Source organism: Zalophus californianus, chromosome 7 (assembly GCF_009762305.2).
Source record: "Zalophus californianus isolate mZalCal1 chromosome 7, mZalCal1.pri.v2, whole genome shotgun sequence".
In the NCBI taxonomy this organism is placed as follows: domain Eukaryota; kingdom Metazoa; phylum Chordata; class Mammalia; order Carnivora; family Otariidae; genus Zalophus; species Zalophus californianus.
The window spans coordinates 27,871,817-27,878,724 of NC_045601.1; positions in this window are offsets into that span (position 1 = coordinate 27,871,817).

Here is a 6,908-nt window from a genome sequence, read left to right on the forward strand (position 1 = left end):
GAAGATCACATTCATAGGCACCAGGGGTTAGGACTTTATATCTTCTTGGAGGACACAATTCAACTCATATTTTCCTTGATAAATTAGCCATCCCAATACTACTAAATCATCTAAGTTCTGTGCTGATTTCAAATATCACGTGTATCATATGCCAAATTCTCAGTGCTTCTGGGACTTCCATTGTTCTGTCTTTTCTTGTATTTATATCCTATTATTTATTTATCTATCTACCTATCTTTCTTTATTCCTTTTTTTTTTTTTTTAAAGATTTTATCTTTAAGTAATCTCTACACCCAACATGGGGCTCAAACTTAGAATCCTAAATCAATAGTTGCACGCTCTACCGACTGGGCCAGCTAGGTGGCCCTGCATCCTACTATTTTAATCATTAGAGCTTTATACTGGCATATTTTAACTTTTGAGGCCCTCCTTAATACTTTAGGTCAATGCTTATTGCTCATGTTTCTCCTCAACAATTGTTCTTTGTGGTGAACTCTAAGAATGTTCACCTAGTTTCTCCCCAAGTTTTGAAGTCTTTTGGGAGTTGTATTGGCATTGCATTTGCCCTATACAATGTTCAGGAATACCTTATGTTTTACAAAGTTGAATGTTCTTCTGCAAGAATGGGGACTATGTCTCTATTCAAGTCTTATATCCCTCATGAGAGTGTTATTCTTCAGGGGGTAGGGTATTTCTTACTAAATTTATTCCTTGGTATTTGATGTTACAGTTTCTAACTGGCTATTTGTAAAAAGCAAAAACAAAAACCTATTGTTACAGATTATTTTTGATACAGCCAACATCCAAACTTTTTGAGTTTTCAGTTGATTGGTTGTGCCAGTATACCACTGTATCATCTATAAATAAGGATAATCATGCCTTGCTGCTAATATTATTCTTCATATTTTATTTCCTTGTCTTCAGACTTTGATGAGTTGGTATGGTCTATTTCCCTAGAGCAATATACCTACTAAATTTTAGGTCAAAAGCTGGTGACTGTGAGTAAATCACTTAGCCTCATGGGAGTTGAATTAAATTCTCTCCATCTTTTGTCTCCAAGAGTAAGTTTGCACTTGTATTAACTGGTAAGGGGATCCTCTTCTTGACACAGTTCTGCTTAAATTAATTTTTCTCCTGAATTATTACGAGTCACCCAACAGTCATTGCATCATTTCATGCCAACTTGAAGTGTGTCTAAGACCACTGGCTGTGTCACATTAAGATACTGGTTTTTATACCCAAGAATATGGAAGGGTGACTTAGATCAAAAATTCCAGTTTTATAGGGTGATGGATAGTTTCAGTTATGAGGTGAGATACTTGCTCTGCATTTGCTCCTTTTCTGCCTCTAGATTCTGGAGTCAGACTGTTGGCTGCTTTCTAACTAGAGCTGCTAATCAAGAATGAAGGGAGGAATGAATGAACAAAAGAACAAATGTATAATTATTGAACTGCTTGTAAAAATACCCCACCTCATTTCATTTTGCAGCACGCTGTGAGGAGGAATTGCTGTCCCCATTGAAGACGAGAAAGCATGACAGCACGGGTAGTGACTCGCCTGGTGACTGGTGGGATAAAGATTCTGCCTCCCGGGCTTTTTCCAGGAAATCTCTGCCTGCTAGTGGTTGTTGGCAAGTGTGGTGGTAGAGAGATCTTAGAGTAGGGAATGTTTCGCGGGATGCTTCAGCTGTGTTAAGAGGCGATAAAGGAACGCTCGTTAAAAACCAAAGGGGTGAGGAGGAATTAAGCAGCTAGGGGAAAAGAAAGCCAGAAACAGACATCCGATAACTTACGTGTGCCAAAGAGATGACAAAAGGGTGGCCGGCTTGCGTTGAGTCTCCCATCAAAGATTAACGCTTCAGTTTAGGGGATGTTTCAGATTCTTCAGAAACCTCTGTAACCTAGGAACCACTGAGATTGAGTCCTCACTGTGTGCCCGGCACCCTGCTGAGTGCTTCTCTTGGGCGGCCTCATTGCTAAAATCCCATGTTCCCTGCATTCCTCAGTGAAGGGACGAAGGCTTGAAGAGGAAAAGGAGCCTGTCACGTAGCTACCCCACGCAAAGCCACTTTTTCAGAATAAGGAGAGTGAGAATGGGATTGCCAGCCTAGAGGCTCCGGGAAGGAGACGGAGGGATCTAGAGCACCACCGAGGAGAGGGTTGAATGGCCCTTCTCTCCTGCTGGAGAAGACCGAGAATGGTGGCCTGGTACCCACAGTGGGCGGGGTGAAGTGCGTGGGCCTGAGCAACAGGTGTCCCTGACACTAACCCGCCCTGAGCTAGAAATTATGGCTGGAGAAGGGCGCTCTAAGTTCAAATCTCAAAGATGGATCAACTTTGAATGAGGATGTGGTCTAAGAAAAGTCTTTGGGTCAACATTTTTTCACCTACTGAGAGCCAAGGACGCACCAGTAGCCTCTAGTCTCAAATATGTGTGGGGTAGTGGTCCATGAAGAGCAGGGGCTCTGAAGTCAGCCCCTTGAGTTAGAGCCCCAGCTCTGCTACTCACCTAGTGGTTTGGAGCAAGTCACTTGGCTTCTCTTTGCCTTGGCTTACCCTGAAGCGGGGATAACAATAGTACTTAGCACACACATGGTTATGAGATTAGCTCCTACAGCCCTTAGCGCAGTCCTTGGAAGGGCCCTATGCAAGCACTTAATAAAGATCAGCTCCCCAAGTGTGGGAAGGAACCAACAAATCATCACATTGTCAATTACAAACAAAAGCCCAGGGTGCAGCCGCAGCATAACAAGGGGACCTAGCTGAGACTGGGGATCAGCCTCTTGAGTAAGTGACATTTAAGCATAAATTGGGTGGTGGGTGCAGGGGAGAGCTAGTTGGGAAGAAACTACCAAACCTAAGAAACAATGAATGTAGGATCCTGAGCTACAAATTTTATTATTTTTTTCCGTATTTTAACGTGCATAAGGATAGTATTTTAATTCAGCTTCCTTCCCATTTCAAAATGTCCTCTCATCCTCATAGCTGAGCAGTGCCATCAAGCAGAACCAGGACTCTCCCCAGGAAGTGTTGCCACTTCGAGGCAAAAGATAAATGGCTTTGTGTTGCACTGACGCAGACAAGGAACAACCAGAATAGGGGCGTCAGAGCTCCCCCCATCTTATGTTCCCAATCCACTACTTCAGCATCGGACATTTTAGTATTAGTCTCATTTCAAGTTCTGTGCTTGAAACCTTCCAGTGGCTTCCCCTTTTCTCAGAAAGCATCCAGAATCCTTGCCATGGCTCCCAAGGCCTTTTGCCCCAATCACTGGGTGCTCCTGATCTCATTGCCAATACTCTGGCCCTTGCTCCTTCCCCTCCAACCACATGGCCTCTCGCTCTTTCCTTTGGACTTTGTTGTCCCTCTCTCAAATTGTGCTTCCCCCCTGTCTGCCTGGCTGCCTGCCTCCCCCAGCTCAGACCTCTGTTTACACAGCACCTGGTCAGCGTGGCCTTCCCTCCCCCACTCTGTGCAGCGGCATCTGCCCGGCAGTCTTGCTCCCCGCACCCTGCTTTGTCTCCACAGCACTGATCGCCACTGACGGAATAGTCGTGTGCCTATTCACTGTCTGCCTCCCACACACACACTTTCTAGAATGTCAGCTCTATGTGCACCAGAACTTGCCTAACCCACCATATAGTTCCAGAATTTAAGACCGTGCCTGACACAGAGCACGTGTGCTCTGTCAATGTTTGCGAGTCAATGTGTGCGAGTCAATATTTGTTGACTCGCAGAATTGTCTAATTTTCTATGCAGCCACTCCTATCTGGCTTATCATCATGCCCAAATCAGTGTTATTCTTTTTGCAACCGTGTGTGTGTGTGTGTGTGTGTGTGTGTGTGTCTGTATGTGTGTGTGTAGAGGAAGAGTATGTCTGTTATTGACACTCCAGAAATTTGAAAACTTGTACAGAATTGCAGAAATTCTTGCAAACCAGAACTGACTCAACCAAATATATGGAATAAATGGAATAAAGGTGTGGGATTATAGTCGGATGATAAAAATTAGATAAGTTGCAAAGAAACCCCAAACCCAGCTCTTTGATTTTGAAGGGTGTTAACCTCCCTGTCCTGTAACAGTTTGCCAAATGCAGTGAATTGGTTTTACGTCAATGATCTACCCGTGTTATGCCATTTATAGAACTGTTTGTTCCCATCATTTCCATAGTGCTCAGGTAGGGCCAGCATGGAAACCGACCTGACTCCCTCCCTCTCCGGACCTGTGGCATGCAGGATTTCCTCTCTCTCCACACAGCAGGATTCCTGCTTGACTCCTGCTTGACAGTTTGGGGAACATTATGGCACCTGTCCCAACTCACCAAGCCTGGAAGGAGGACTGATATTTATCATGGCTCCGCTACGGGCAGATGTTTGGCAAATTTCTCTTACTGACCCTCCTTGCTATCTGGTGAGGCAGGTATTACACAGTTTTTTCCAAGTGAGGAAACAAGGGCACAGGAAAGTGGTTTTTTGTTTTGTTTTGTTTTTTGTAAACTAGAAACCAAAGGCATATATCTTGAGAATACAACATAGTAGGAACTCAGAATGTACATAAAACATGGAGGATGGCAGGGCTGGGGCCATGGGGAGCCACAGAGCCTGGGAAAAGGTGCACCTGAGAGGCTAAAGAGTCAGCCAAGAGCTGTGACATGGGACTCTGGATCTTGCAGCCTCGCCCAGGAACCTCTGCTGGAATTGTGTTTGGCTGACAGAAGGACACGGGTGGGAAGAAGGTAAGCGCCCTCTGCAGTATTAAGGTGGGGCCCCCACCTTGGGGAATATGGGATTTTAGAACATTGACATGAAATTGACATATAACATTATATTAGTTTCAGGTATGCAACAGAATGATTCGGTGCTTGTCCATATTATATAATAATCACCACAGTAAGTCTAGTTAACATTCCTCACCACACATAGTTAGAAATTTTTTTTTCTTGTCATGTGAACTTTTAAGAGTTCTTAAGCAACTTTCAGTTGTACAGTACAGTATCATTAACGCTAGTCACCGTGCGGTACGTGACACTCCCTTATCTATAACCTTGAAGTTTGTACCTTTTGAATATGGGATGTTTAAATGGGTTCAGGTAAAGAATCCAGAGGTCCCAGAAATCAAATGAACTTAGTCTGTGCTCTAGGTTTGCCTGGGCATTTGGGGGGATAAGAACCGGGCCTTTGAATACCAGGATGGGAAACCCATGGCAAGTGGATGAAGCTGAGACAGATCTATTTTGAGGGATTCGAACTCAAGCTTTATCTGTTTCCAAAGTGCAGGCTCTTCCCGGTTGTTTTTGAATATAAGTCATGCTTTAACTTTGATAACCAGGCAGCTCCCTCCAGAAATAGCCTTAGGTAAAGCTGGAAATACACTCTAATACTAATAAGTTATTTATGGTGGTTACTCACAATGCTACAGTAAAATAAGACAAGAATTCATTACTTTAAAATGCAAAAAGTACTTTCCTTACTCTGAGGTTCATGAGGGTTTCTAAATTTTGTTTAGGAGCTCAGTGTACATCTTGTCGAATGGATATTACACCTAAACAGTTGTGTGGCCATATTTTATCTTTGTTCATGAATCACAAATGAATACTAATCCATCCTTCTGTCCTTCAATTGCCAGAAAGCAAAGCAATAAAAGGGGATTTCCAGCTGCACATAGTTGCATAAGTCAGCATCTTCTTCTCTGGAAATCATGAAAAAACAATGAGAATTAAAATTAAAAAGTTTTATCCATGGGTCAGGAAAAGTGATCTAAATTGAGAATTGTTAAAGAAAAAAATAAGGAAAATATTCCACTTCAGAGCAAAAGACAGAGCCCCTGGGATATATTTCAGAGTAAATTTCTACTGTAAATTACTTGTATTGATATAAAATAAAGAATGAAACAAATATAATCGTACTTAAATAATAAAAATTTTTTTAAAGCAGAAAAAGTGATCATGTGCATAAATGTCCACTGAAACCTTCATAACCCTATTCAAATGCTAGGGTTTTTGTTATTAAAGTTTTTGGGTCTTTCAAAAAAAAGGAATAAAACAAATAAACATCTGATTCCCAGAGTTCTTATAAAAATAAACAACAAATGAAATAGAAGACAGTAGGAAGGAATTTTAAAAGGCAAAAGGAGATATGAATGAAACATGAAATCTTTTTAAAAAGTAGGAGGTACAACTAATTACAAAATCTGGTTCCTTGAAAAAATTTTGAAGATAAATAACTAGCTGACTTAACTAAGAATAAAATTTTAGAGAAGGGAGAAAATATCACCACTCAAAATAGGAAATTATAAAAGAGAAATCACAGAAACAAGGGAAGTCGAATATGGATATCATTAGGAAATAATTTGCATAACTGCAAATAAATTTAAAAGCATGAATGAAATGGACATTCTTCTAAAGAAAATACAATTTGTAGAAACTGAATCTAAAAGAGAACATCTGAACGGACTAATCAGGAGAATTCAAATTAGAAAGTTGCCAAAGAAATGCAACCCCCCCAGCATGTACCCCATTTCCCACCCAGAGAAGCACCCAGATGATTGATCAGGGAAATCTCTGCAACCGTCAAGAAGCAGCTACATCCCAGGTCACACAGATTACTGGTCTGGCTGGAGAGTTGGTAGAGGTGCCACATGGTGTTGCAAAGCCCTAGTTGTCTGTGTGTGTCTGAAGGAACCACAGTGACCTTGCAGATCTGACAATCTCAGCCCCGTCTCATCAGGACTCACACCCCAGACCATAAGAAGCAGAGAAGCATCTTCATGTTCTTGTGGCTTAAATCTTGTAAATTCCGGCCAGGTGCTAAAATACATTCCCTTTTCATTGATTCCCTAGCTATGCTGCAAGTGCTTACTACGTGCCCAGCACTGTCCATAGTGGAACAGTGAACAACGCTTACAATGTCA